We start from the raw sequence: 15,096 nt of genomic DNA on the forward strand, positions 1-15,096 counted from the left end.
CAGCAGAGAGAGAACAGCCAATGATGTCTGTTGCCGCCTCTGCTCCAGTAGGTGACGTGGAAGAGAGCACTCTCCCTCATCCCACCGTTGAGCTCTCTGCCAGGACCGTGGTTCACCTCACTCCTCTTGTTCTCAGACACCTCAGGATTCTGGAAGACAGTAACTTCCTCCTCACACAGTGGTGTGAGAGTTTGGGAAGTTACTTACGTTCTCTAGCCCTCAGTTCTCTCATCTATAAAAAATAGCTAATAATCCCTAACTCACTGGAATGTCCTGATGATTAAAGGTGCTAATGCTACTTAATAAGTGCTACAGTTAAAAATAGTAGCTAGTACTTACTTCAAATAATACCGACCCCTTAACTTCATGCTTTATATGTAGAGCTTTTACTTTAAAAATGTGGATTGTATACCACTAACTGGCCCATTTTTTTTGCTAATTTTTAAAAAAAGAGCAAGTACTGTTTTCTGATGGATAGCTTCATAAAGAGGATTATGCCTAATTTTAATATTCCCAGGAACATATTGTCATCCAACTCGACACCATGTCATGAAATGAAACTCAGTCTGTGTTCTCAAATGGGGCTTCTAAAAAGTTAGTCTCTGTGTAATGGCTTTATGAGGCTGAGACCAACTTTTTTTGGTGGTAGTTACTAAATTTACCCTGGTGGTACCAATAAACTGTGCCCTGACTTTAAGGAGGGTTGGGAAAGAATGATTTTTTTGTCTTGCCTGTGCTGCTTGCTTATTCATTCATGCATTTGACCTGTGGGTTCCCACCAGTGTGCCAGCCCTGCCGTTGCTTTAACTGTCAAGGAATTGGCAACTCAGCAAGGGAGACAGACATAGAAAAGTAATAAGTGTAACAAATGTTCTGAAGAACTAGAAAGGCCTTTGGAGAAAAATAATAGGTAGGTAAGACCCCCATCACACCCCCAGAAAGGGGCTTAGGTTTAAGCAGAGACTTGGAAGATGTGGAGACACTCCCAGAGGCTAGAGGCAAGGTGTCTGGGGACCAGGGACCAGGGACCCAGGGCCAGGAGCAGGAGGAGGGAGCCAGTGCAGTTGGGATACTGAAAGAAGGCCATTCTGCTGTCCTGGGGGCAGAGCATGGGCAGCAGCCTGGTCCACACAGCACTAGGAAGCTACTGCAAGGAGCAGGAGAATGATTCCTTTTGCATTTCAACAAGAACTCCACCTTCAGTGGAGAATAAAATGCTTCATGTTTTCATAAAATTAAACCTTGGTAACTAGAACCCTAACTTCTGGCCTAGAATTTCTGAGGTCTCTCATTTGTTTGTTGTTTGAGTATATGAGATGAAATATCTTCCCCTCCCCATATTCATTCTTGGGTCTGTTAAAGAGAAAGTTTCTGTCCCATTCTCCGTTTTTGAAAGAGCTGGAAAGAAAGCGCTTGTCCTCAGTCCACCTTCAACCTCTTCCCTTCGCCTCTTCCCTTCAAGATTCTGAAGTTTTCCAAACAAATCCTAAGAATCATGACTATAACTTGGTGATATTACTAAATAACAGGACTTAGAAGTTTTTCTTGCAGTGGTTAAAAGGGGAGGCTCCCAGTAACATCCTGAAAACTTATGCTACAGATAACTTAGAACGTCTCTGGAAATGGTGGATTATATACCACATAGTTGCATGGATGAACATGTAACAGAGTAAAAGAACTCCCAGGAAAGGGTAGGGAGAGCTTGGCAACTGGACACGGGACATAAAAACTATCCTTGGTGCCCGGCCTGTGTGGCTCAGTGGACTGAGCATCATCCCATGGACTGAGACGCCCTGGTTCAATTTCCGGTCAGGGCACATGCCCAGTAGGGGATGTGCAGGAGGTAGCTGACCAACGTTTTTCTCTCACATTAATGTTTCTATCTCTCTCTCTCTCTCTCCCCCTCTCTAAAAAGCAAACAAACAAAAAACAAACTATCCTTGGTGTTAGGGTGAGGTTACTAGTCTCACTGGTCTAGAGGCTTAGGTTTTAATACAATCATATAGGAGACTGAGGCCTTGGCTACATGTGGCAGGGAGTTGGGGAATGAGACCCCCAAGTCAAGTCAGGACTTGAGAAAGGCAACTGTTTTAGTGGAACAGTAGATAAGAAAAAACATGGTCAACTGACAGACAGAGATTATGAGGAAGTCTATACTGGCCTAGTTTCTGAGTAGAAGGTGGAAAAAAGTCTCATCTGAAGTCTGTTGAGTTGTTTTGTTTTGTTTTAATTATAAAAAATTTTAAACATACAGAAAAATAGAATGGTATAGTGAGTCCTCATGTATATATCAACCAGCTTTAATAGTTATTCTGTCATTCTTGTTTATTTTTCTACATTATATAATTTCTTTCTACATTACATAATTTTGCCTATAATTACCCAAAATTACAACCTTTATTTCTAACCCAAAGATCTTTTATTTATTTTTTTAATTTTTTGGTACGTGCCCCTAGCAGGAACGGAACCCAGAACTCTCTGGTCCACAGGTTGACACTCCAACTGCTGAGCCCAGCTAGCCAGGGCTAACCCAAAGATCTTTTAAAAACATAACAACAGCATTGTATATCACATCTATAAAATTAAAAATTATTTATTATTATTCAATACCTAGTTCATGTATAATTTCCCCTAGTTGTCTCAAAAATACATTTTTGAATTGATTTGTTTGAACCAAGATTCAAATAAAGTCTATACATTGCCTTTGATTGATAGCTTAAATATCTTATGTTTCTTTCTCATCCCTCTTTTAAAAATTAATTTATTTGTTGAAAAAGGCAAGTCATTCGTCCTGTAGAATTCCCCAACTTCTGTCTTTGGCAAGTATCCTCATGGTGACATTGAACACATTCCTCTAATCTTCATGAAGTGATTCTTGGATTTAATGCCGGATTTGATCTCATTAATTTTGTTTTTTTTAAGAATGTAGATGGTGCTGAGTACTTCCAATTGCATTAGGAGGCACATGATGTTTGGTTGCTGTTACGGACTAATTCACACTACTTCAGAATGTGACTATATTTGGAGATAGGGCCTTCAGAGAGGTGATTAAGTTAAAATGAGGCTGTTTGGGTGGCTCTAATCCAATCCAGTTGCTATTCTTATAAAGGGAGGAAATTGGACTCATAAAGGGACATCAGGGATCTTGCCAGTGTGGCTCAGTTGGAGCGTCGTCCCATACACCAAAAGGTTGCGGGTTTCATCCCCCGTCAGGGCACATACCTAGGTTGCAGGTCCAGCCCCAGGTCAACCAATCAATGTTCCTCTCTCACACAAATGTTTCTCTCTCTCTCTCCCTCCCTTCCCCTTTCTCTAAATTCAATAAGCATATCCTTGGGTGAGAGTTAAAAAAAAGAGAGACATCAGGATATGTATCTAGAAAGGAAAGATCATGTGAAGACATGTGACATGGCAGCCATCTAAATCCTCAGAAGAAATCAACCCTGATGGCCTCTTGATCTTAGACTTCTGGTGTCCAGAAATGTGAGAAAATAAAGTTCTGTTGTTAAAGCAATCTAGTCTGTGGTACTTTGTCATGGAAGCCCTACGGAACTAATGCAGTGGTCCTATTTTTACTTATGATTATTGAGTTATGATATTCAGATTGATCTTTGAGTGCAGGTAGTAACAGCCTTATACATTCATTATAAAATTCTCCATTTTTCTTTTATGCTAATATTTTTAGCATCAATATCTTCCCCCCTAAATTCATCATTTATGGTGATTATGTTAGTATTATATTTTATTAGTATGATGCCTCTATACTAAAGAGTACTTTCTCACCAACTATTTGGTTACCCTGAAATAGTCTGTATAACAAAGGTAGAATAAGTGCTTGATTTGATTCTTTTCCTTTATTTATCCGTTTCAGATTCTGACATCATCCAGGTCACCTGAGAATCCTTAACTTGAGACTTTAGAACTAGAATTTATACTACAGGGTGAGCCAAGGACCCTCAAACTGAGAACTTACCTACTAGGTATTCCTGTGCTGATGACGCCCTTGAGCACCTCGCTGATGCAGTGTGCTGCTATTCTTCCCGGAGAGACAGGTCCTCAGACAAGGTCCTATACTTGTCTCATGGTAAACATGAGTGAGAGTTAGTAGACGTAATTGAGAGGAAATTTAGACCCCCCGCCCCCAGAACATTTAAGTGAACCCAGGGCTGAGTCTTGAATTCTCTTCTGTGCCCATACTCACAACCTTGTCGATCTCTCCTTTTTCATGGCTTTAGAGAACAACCCCACATTTAAGTCTGTTGCTCAGACAGTCTTTGGAACTCCAGATTCTTGAATCCAGCTGTGTGCTTAATGGTTCTATTGGAAAGCTGAGTGGGCATCTCAAACTATCCCCAAAACTGGACCCCTGATGTTCGCCACTGTGCCACTTGCACCCTTCCCCACATCAGGTGATGGCAGCTCCATCCTTACAGTCACTCAGGCCAAAACTTGTACAGCCATCCTTGACTATACGTTATCTTAGACCCCGCGTTCAGTCCATCTGGAAATCCTGTTTGCTCTACCTTCAGTATGTGTCCAGAATTTGACCATTATTTACCACCACCATGAAGGTCACCCTGGCCTGAGCCTTATCTTTTGGCTTGATCCCTGCAGCAATATTTTCCCATTAAAATGGAGTTTATCTGATAGAAGAGTTAACTGATAGTTTTCATAACCATACTTCTGCTTTATACTCAGAGACTTTAAAACTAAATCTATTAAGCCATTGAAAAAGTGCTACTTTTTCTCATTTTTTTTTTCTAACTTTGATTATAAATATGTAACAGTTTACTAGGGAGGGGGCAGACTGTTGTGGAAGCATGTGATAGACTAGGACAAGCATTTTGATTCAACCAGAATCATATGAGAATTTAAATCATAATATAGTCTCTGAACTGGTCCCCCCCCCCCCCCATTTAATGCCATAGAATGTACTTAGAGGTTTGGCTCATAGTGAATTTAGTTTAATGAAGAATGTGGTTTATATGTGATCTGTTAGAATTTCCTTTCAATGCCCAAAGTGAGAGAACAGTAGCTCTAGTTACCTCTAATTCAATTCAGCATATGTAGTCATATGCAAAGTATTTGGTGCTGGAGTGTCGGATTATATAGGCTTGAGATACCGCTTATGTCCATTCTCTGGAGCTTACAGTTTAGAGGAAGAAACTGTACACACGAGCACAGTACCTAGTGGCACAGTGACATGCGTACTAAACAGAGGCTTGGGTAACAGATGAACTACTCAAAGGAAAGTGTCCAGGAGAAAGAGAGAATAGTAAAAGTACTTGGAGCTTTAAACACCTTTAAAGGGAAAGATGGTGGGACGAATAAGTAAGGTAAATAAGCCCAAGTCTTTTAGCTTCCAGACTGGTGCTTGTTCTACTTTGTTGTCTCCATTATCTAGCAATCTTTCACGGTAACCTAGCATAGCTGCCTCTGCGTCCAACACAAAGCCTCTCTGTATCTCTACTCTTTCGCCCAGAAGAAGAAAGGAGTCAGGTTAGTATTTTATCTTTGCTGCCACTTTCTCCTTGAATCTTTTTCTTGATTATGGATACTTAACCTAGCGAAAAGAATATAACTGTCCAATAACATCATGGCAAGTTAGACAACTATTTATTAACTTTCAGTTAAGACCAAGCTTTGTATCTTATTAATGTATTCCACATAAATGAATATATTTTAACCTATATATACCTTTCTAAGAAATCAGCCTGACAAACATTTGGGGAAAGAGGGCTCTATTTGACCTCAGAGTCAATTCTTAAATAACTCCCTCTGAGAACCCTGACAATTTTGCCTCCTCTCTCCTACCTACCTGGCTTAAAACCTCTCTCACCCTCTTATATACGTCCATAATACAGGTATTTTTTATTCTTTGTGTTTCCTGACAAAAGAGTAGGTGTTCAGCAAATACTTACTGAATGAGAGACTATCTGTAGCCTCAAAATACAACTTAAAATTAAAATTTAAAATTACATGATTTCATTTTCTTCTTACTAGTGTCTCTTTTTGGTCTAATAAAACTTTATTGGCACTTTTATTTAAAATATGTATGTATGTGTGAATATGTATGTGTACGTGTGTGTGTGTGTGTATCAAATATATATATATATATATATATATATTTCCTAGAGTGCTCAAAAATATCCAAAAATAGCTAAACTTATCTCTTGGAACAAAAACTTGTATACTCATTATACAGTGATTTCTAAGATTTACATGTGAATACAAATATACACATACCTTTTTGAAAAGTGTATTTCAGCTTTGCTCACAAGTCTATTTATTCTGTATGTAATAGCCTTTCTCGTATTTTTTCCCTAAGAAAGTAGTTTGTGAGATGAATGGGTTCTCACACTATGACTTTTATCTATCTTTATGACTTATTTCTTCTTTTACCAAAGAATGGTAGCAGTTAAAATGGGCAGAATTAATAAAAATACAGAAGTTACAAAATACCTGCATTTCTTCAATGATTATTTTACAATTCTTAAAGCTGTCACTTGGATTGAAAGACTGCAGTAAGCATTCAAGACCATGTGTCTGAAGATATTGTGAGAGAGAGAAAAGGAAAAATGTCAAAGAATTAAGAAGTGGTGTTTAATTGTGTAGATTAAGAAGATGTGAGAGAAGGTAGGAAGTACTTGGTAATTGCAATAGTGTCAAATTCATATTACCCTTTCTTCTTAAGGTTAAATATGGGTGATGTTATGTCTAAGAGGTCAGCAAGCCCAGGGGAGGTCTAAGAGAAGTAGAGGAAGGTGAGAACTGATTAGATGGTGATAAAGTAGTTTAAACTATTGAATACTTTTTTAATCAACAAAAGTTGGATGCTTTCCAAGAAAAATGTGTCTGGATATGAATACCAAAGTGTATTATGCAGAATCATTTAAACAGTTAGAAAGCCTTTGAAGTTGACTTCAACATGTTCAAATCCTAACATGTGTAACATCAACAATTATTGAGGAAGATTGAGGTCTCTTTTCTCTGTAATTCATGATTAGACAGTTCTAGAGTTAACAAATTGGGGGCTTCAACTGCCGTTTTAATTACTGCAGCTACCAAGTCTAGAATTATAGAATCGCCAGGTTAGAAATCACCTGATCCAGTCTTCTAGTTGTACCTATGAAGTATCCGATACCCCTGACAAAGATTGAAAGCTAATGTGAGAGGGATCCTGAATTACAAGCCACCTTTTGCTAAATAATACATGTTCTAGAAACATCTATTGAACTACATAAGGCATATAAATTCCACAGGAATTGAGTCCTCTCTCTAAGACCCTGTTTTAATTTCTGCTTAGTATAAGGTTATTTTTTTGGTCCTGATGTGTTCTTACACAGTTCACAAACAAATGTGGTTACTTTCTCTTGCATTAAAAATGCAGTCATTTATATTTTTGCAGTTTTTCACAAACTATTGATGGCAGTGTTATTAATACTTTTTTCCTGTAGTCTTCTTGGATTTGGGCATGTTTTACTCCAATTCTTCTGTGTTCATAACACACTTAAATAAAAAATATTAAGCATCAGAAAACAGAACTGACATGGTATCAGTTTTACAAAATAATATTTGTGCAGCTTATTCCCAACAGAGTTATTACATATGATGTTCTGGTCATGTGAACAGTCACCGGTCCCAAAGCCCACTTCTGCAAAGCAGTTGTAGATTGCTTCTGGCGTTGTCATGTCCTGTGTAATAATGAGATTTCTCTTACTATAACCTTAGTCTAATGGCTACAAATATAGGATGGTGCTTTTACAGCACAAAACAAAAAAGTATATACACATTTTATTTATTTAATATTTTTTAAATCCTCACCTGAGGACATTTTTCCATTGATTTTTTTTTTTTTTCAGAAAGAGAGAGAGAGAGAGAGAAAGAGAGAGAGAGAGAGAGAAACATCTTTGTGAGAGAGACACATCGATTGGTTGCCTCCTGAACGACCCTGACTGGGCCAGAGCTGGAACCCACAAAAAGGCACATGCTCTTGACTGGGACTCGAACCCTCAACTCTTCCGTCCAAGGGCCAATGCTCCAACCCCTAAGCCAAACCAGCCAGGGCTATATACACATTGTATTTATTTATTTTTTCAAATTTTTTTCTTATTGGTTTTAGAAAGAGAGAAACATCAATGAGAAAGAACATCAATTGGTCGCCTCCTATGTGCCCCCGACTGGAGATTTGACCCACAACCTGGGTATGTGCCCTGACCAGAAATCAAACTGGCAACCTCTTGGTGCATGGGTTGATGCTTAACCACTGAGCCACACCGGCTGGGCTATATACACGTTTTAAATTTAAGTTCCTAGAGGGTATGGGCAGCATTTCTCGCTCAGTAGTATAATATAACTATTCTACAAGATGTGTTCTCTCTGATTTTAGTAGTCATCTCTCCTTTCCCCACAAATCCAACCAGAAACCAGTAGATATTTTAACCTTACAAATACAGGAATGGTATATATATGTTTTTAAAAATATTCAAGTTTCCTTAGGTAGTTCTGCTGTGTGTCTGTGTGTGTGTGTGTTTTGTTTTTGGGTTTTTACTACTAGCATCATTGCAACAAAGTAAGACCGACAGTCTGTCTTTATTTTTCTTCACAGCATCATTCCTTTATAAGAGCTAATAACTGGTTGGGTGTACATTAAAGAGGAATCTTGCCTCATCAGCATTAAGTGTGCTCCCATTGACATATGTATCCATAGACCTCCTGCTTTTACACCAACCTTCAATAGACACAAAGAGGTACAGATGCCGCATCCTTTAGGTGTAGTAACATGGTACTGAGCCAAGTTTGGCATTACCCCTTATCTGTAGTGCAGTTTCATTCGATTTTTTGGTTGTTTTTTTTTAAAAGACCAAAATTTAGAAATATTATTTGCTCTGAGATGGTCTGAACGGGCTGATTTAATTTTAATTAAAATGCATTGGTCTTTCACACTTTTACCAATTATACCACCCTTGGTTTTTTATCTTGTATTTACCTCGTTCCAGTTTTTAAGAAAAGTACAGATGATTGATGAGGGAACTTCAAATTGTTTGGCCATTTCACTTTCTGATTTTACTTTCTTGTTCACGTACAAATGACTTTTACCTTTTGAGACATTATCAACTCAATATTTTTCTCTTTTTTTAATTCTCACCCGGGGATATCTTTTTATTTATCTTCAGACAGAGTGAGAGGGAGGGAGAGAGAGAGAAACATTGATGTGAGAAGGACACGTTGACTGGTTGCCTCCTGCATGACCCTGACCAGGGCCAGGGACAAATTGCAACCTACGTATGTTCCCTTGACCGGAATTGAGTCTGCACTCTTTGGTCTACGGGCCGACGCTCTAACTGCTGAGCCAAACCGGCCAAGGCTCTCTTTTTAAAATAATATGTTTGTATTGACTCTTTTAGAGAGAGAAAAAGGGAGAGAGAGATAGAAACATCTATGTGAGAGAGAAACATGGATCGGCTTTCTCCTGCACGCCCCCTACTGGGAATTGAACCTGCAACCCAGGCATGTGCCCTGACTTCTCAGTCCATGGGACAGCTCTCAGTCCACTGGAGCCACACTGGCCAGGCAGTATTTTTCTCTTTTATGCCAGAGCTTTTATTCTATGCATTCTGTAACAGAAAAGACACACAATAAAACCGCATTCTAATGATATAAATTTTGAAAAGCTTCGGTTCATTAGGTACTTTGTGGCGCCAATTGTGTTGTGTTCTCCCCCCGCCCACCACCAAATCCATATGTTGAAGCCCTAACCCCCAATATGATGATACCTGGAGAAAGGTCCTCAAGGGAGGTAATTAAGTTAAAATTAGGTCCTAAGGGTGGGATGCCAATCGAACAGGAACATTGTCATAAGAAGAGGAAGAGACCAGAAGAAAGGCCATGTGAAGGCACAAAGAGAAGGCAGCTATCTACAAACTATGAAGTGAGCCCTCATTAGAACCCCCAATTGTTGGCACCCTAGTCTCAGATATCCAGCCTCCGGATCTATGAGAAAACAGATTTCTGATGTTTAAGCTGCCCAGTCTGTGGTATGCTGTTATGACAGCCCAAGCAAACTAAAACAGGTATCATACTGACAAAATAGAAATTTTTCTTACATTTAAGATACTAATGTCAAATTTCAAAGGAAAAGCTATTTTTAATTATCTGAATAGCCAAGACAAAAAAGAGCAAACTTGCCCTTTTTGGTTAATAAGTATTAATAACTTTGAACTTATAATGTTAGTATTAGACATCAAAATAATTATTTTTAATCAACATAATTTTTAGAGCAGTTTTAGCTTTTAAAAAAGGGATCAGAAAGTATAGAAATCTCCCATATACTCCCTCTCCCCTTACACAGTTTTTCCTATTATTAACATCTTGTGTTAATGATACACTTTTTACAGTTGATGAATTAATACAGGGTGGGGCAAAAGTAGGTTTACAGTTTGTATGAAAAATAATATGAACTAAAGTCCTTGGTTTACATTAGGGTTCACTCTTTGTGTTGTATAGTCCTATAAATTTTAACAAATGTATAATGTCATTAATTCATCATTATAGTAACATAAACTGGAATTCTCCTGTGTTCAATCTATTCATCCCTCCCTCCCTCTACCCAAAGAATTAGATGTTCATATATAAAGATGATGAAATTGCTGGAAAACATGAATTTAAAATTGTTTTTATTTACTATTCTGATAGAAAAGTTATACTATTTCACATTCAAAGTTCTGTACATTAAATACAAAAATACAAATTATTTTCCTGAGGACTTACAAGTACTTTAATATCATAACTTGTGACCCCAAATTTGAATTTTTGCAGCTTGAGCTTTGAAGCTGTTTGCAGAGCATAACTTTGCCCTTTTGTTCTAGAACCGCCAGCAGCCCCCCCTGTGCTGATTGTACTGTTTGATAAGTTGTACTCCTTGCATCATTGTTAAACAATACTCCCTGTACTATGATTGTGTGATCAAAGACAGTCTTTTCTACAGGCCTGGGCTGAAACTAGGACTTGCTAAGATAAGCATGAGACTTAATTCATTCATTATATATTTATCGTTCACACCTGGTAACCCATTGTTCTCACTTCACAACCCAACTCACTTCTTCACTGAGTCAGCCAATTATTGAAAGTCAGGTTGCCTCCACCAATTAGAAACAAATGATGTGACTTTATGGTTTTGTTGCCCCTAGCAACCCATCTCTTTGATCAACAGCTCCTTGCAACTTCTGCCTTTATAGACCCCGAGTATCCCCTCCATTTTGGACCATATTATTCTCAGTTCATACCAAGAATACCATATCTGGGTTTGCAAATCGTAACCTGAATAAATTCTCTTGAAAATTTTTTAAAAAGGTATCTCTGTATTTTTGTTTTCAGTTCCTATGTGAGAGGTTTATTTTTAAGTTAGATTTTTCTCTCTTGACCCATTCTTAACTATTCAGGATTTGGAATCCAAAAGTCTTCATTAACATTTAGCCATTTCTTTCATGGCGAAAGGGGCTGGGACTGTTTATCCACATATAAATTGATCTTTGACATGTGTCACTTTCATAATGAGGGAGCAGCAAGGACACATTCCTATATCCCCATTCTCCAATTTCCCCTTGGTAATCAGTAATTGCCCTATAGGCAGAGGTGGGAAAATACACCTCTTATTCCTTGTCCCAATGGAATTCCTTGACTTCCACCTCTCATGACAAACTGACCTGTATCTAGGACCCTGATGATGAAAGTTGTCACTGTAGACATTGTTCTATATTGAGCCTTCTTTACCCACTGTTCTCAAACAGAGAAGAGCATGGAGTTATGTTGATGAGGGGGGTGGGGCACAGACACACACACACAAAGGCTAACTCTGAAGTCACTACAAGTTTTTCAAGTTAGTATTGAGTTTCATCAAAAGTTTTGTTTTGCATCTTTTAAGATGGTCATGTGATTTTTCTCAGTATTTTAGGTTTGATTTTACTTATTTATTTTATTTTGATTCACCCTTGAATTCCTAGAAATTGTCTTATTTGGTCAAAATGTGTTCTTTTAGTTCACTGATGGATTCGATGAGCTAATATTCTATTTATGATTTTAGCATCTATGTTCATGAATATATTGGTATATAATTTTTTGTACTCTCCTTGCTAGTTTTACATCTCCTTGTATAACCAAGTTTATATTGGCAGAGTTAGTCTTCCTATTGTATTTTCTGGACCATGGTTATATGTTACAAAGACCAATCATTTCTTAAAGTATTGCTAAACTTTACCAGTTATATAATTTTTGACAGAGTCCCTCTTTATTTTTTATGGATTTGGGATAAAATACTTTAATTCAATTTCAATTTTTAAAGTTGTTTCGGTTTATTCTTATTTTTTAATTTTAGGTTAATTTTAAAATTTTATAATTTTTTCACTTTATCTCATTTATATCCATGAATAACAAAAAAGAAAGTAAGCAAAATTGGAGACCCAAGAGTGTAGAATTAAACCTGTGACAAATGCTGGTATTTTATCTGAAAAAGTGGTAAATAGCAAAAGGTACATGAAGGAATGAAACTTCTTTATAGAGGTTATAATTTCAGTATCTGGCTTTATAGAAAAAAATCAACCAAATTTGTTATAAATATGGTTTTTCATAGGGACATGTTTAATCTTAAATATTTAAAAGGATGTTGGTAGGAAATAAAATTTTCATGATCAACACTTTTGGGACAGCTGTTTTGCATAAAGTAGCAGTTCTCAAAATGTTGTTCATGCGCCTGGTGTCTAAGACCTTCAGAGAATCAGCTCAAATTATTTTCTTGGTAATACCAAGATGTTCTGAGCCCCCCTCCCCCTTTTTTTTACTATGTTAACATTTCATTAATAATACAAAAGCAATAGTGAGTAAAACTGCTGGTACCTTTGCAGAATCAGGGCAGTGGTGGCAAAGTGTACCAGTAGTCATTTGATTCTTCACTACCACACACTTGCAGTTAAAAAACTGTTTATTGCTCTGGCCAGTGTGGCTCAGTAGGTTGAAGTGTTGTCCTATACACCAGAAGGTCATGGGTTTGGTTCCCAGTCAGGGCACATACCCAGGTTGTGTGTTTGATCCCCATTCTCTCTTCCCTTCTCTCTAAAATCAATAAGAATATATCCTTAGATGAGGATTTAAAAATAATGGTTTAGCAAAGCAGTAGATATTATTGATTTTATTAAACATTTACTCTTAAATACATAGTTTTAAAGTATTCTCTTTGAAGAAAAATGGGAAGAAGCATAAAGTGCTTCTGCAGGGCACCGAGGGCTGATGGTATAGTCTTGAAGCAAAGCCCTCGTTCAGTTATTTTAGTTGAGAGCTAAACTGCCCACCTTCCATGGCACACCATTTTTACTTGAATTATTGGCAAACTATGGTTTTTTAGATATTCAGGTATAGATATTTGCAGGATTTCTTGAAAGTGATAAAATTTGAGCTTTAAACAAAAATTAGCACTTTAGAAAACTTGTATCTACCATTATAAACTTGATTATTGCCCAATAATTAAAGACATTTTTTGCTGAGGTTGGGGGTGATAATAATAAATATGGGTGTGTTTTTTATATGTTCTATAATAAAATGTGAAATGTCAATACCTGGGAGATATGCATAACTCAGCAAAGCATTATGGTATGAAAGCTTGTTTCATTGAGGAAATACCAGAAAATGACAGGAATATTAGGATAGGTATCGAAGTAACAGCAAGAGGCAGCCTCTGGGCAGGTGTACGGTGTATATCAAGCAGATATTAGCAGCTAGTGTGGTCCAAGAGACCAAGCCTGGGACAGGAGATAAGGTAACCATAACAAAGACTGACTAGGTGGGAAGAACTAGGGTTCAAGGGGAGCACCCCATCTTTGAAAAATGCATATATCTGATCTGATCAGAACTGGAGTAAGAGGAGGAACAGGACTTGGGAGAAAAGCAAAAGGCTACCATTCCTGAATTCCTTAGGCCTTATTAGCCTATAAGTTCCACTGCAGTCATATGAACAGTAACATGAGAAGTTTACAGTGTGTTAACCACATCTGTTACTCAGAACCCGGCCCCCTGCAGAGTCCGGAGTCCCTCCAAGTATTTCTGAGCATTGTGCGGCAACCACATGCGTTGGCAGCAAGTTCACTTTCGTGTTATGTTGTATTGTTTCTGAAGATCACGTTGTTGCTCCTTCTCTGCTTCAGTAGTTCTGTGGTTGCTGCCCCCATGTCCTCAGTGTGTTAAGCCATGTGGTGTATGCTGCCCCAAATTGTTTAGACCCCATCAGAAAACACTTTTCAGTTGTTTACTTAAACTGTCCCCTCTCTTCCTAAAACCTGTACTAATGTGTTAGGTGCTGAGTTGGGGATGGATTTGATTTAGCAGCCAACAGCCATGCTATATTCCATTCAAGGGCTACCATTTTGTTAGTGGTTTCCTTTGCCATGTTTAACCTCTTCTTTTAATATAAGTTCTCTGACAGAAGACACTTCAGCTCTCTTATAAATATATCACTATTGGGAAACTTACACTTCTCATTTCAAGCTCAGTTATGTATAGACATAGTTTTATTTCTTCCCTTGACCTTCTCAGATCCCTTGCAAAAGGACTTCTATTTGGTTTGTCCCACTAGTTTGCCAGACATACTTAACACTTGGTTTTGGGGGGGGGAAATTTGTAAATGGAACTCTCTGCCAGATCTTGTTAATTTGATGACAACAATTGTTCAGTGCCTTTTTTGGTACCAGATACAGTGTTTGATTGTAAGAATTCAGAGTTGAATAGAATACAGTGCTTTTTAAGAGCTCACAATGAAATTAGTAAGACACAAATTCAGTCAAGTGCAACACAACATGACCAGTGCTAACTGTACAGATGTGTTCAAAGTACTATGGGAACACAGGATGGGGAATACTTGTGTTTTACTGGGGAGCATCTGTAAAATAAAAATTTGAGCTCAGCCTTAAAGGATGGAAAATATTTCTTAACAAAGTCAGGAGAAAGGAAAATGATATTACAGGAAGAAAGAGTAGCAAATTTGAAAGAGGAAAGGCAGAGAAAGGCATGTTTAGAGAACTGCACACAGATCTGCATAGTGCTGGTTAGTGT

This window comes from Molossus molossus, unplaced genomic scaffold (genome assembly GCF_014108415.1).
Source record: "Molossus molossus isolate mMolMol1 unplaced genomic scaffold, mMolMol1.p scaffold_m16_p_3, whole genome shotgun sequence".
NCBI classification, from domain to species: domain Eukaryota; kingdom Metazoa; phylum Chordata; class Mammalia; order Chiroptera; family Molossidae; genus Molossus; species Molossus molossus.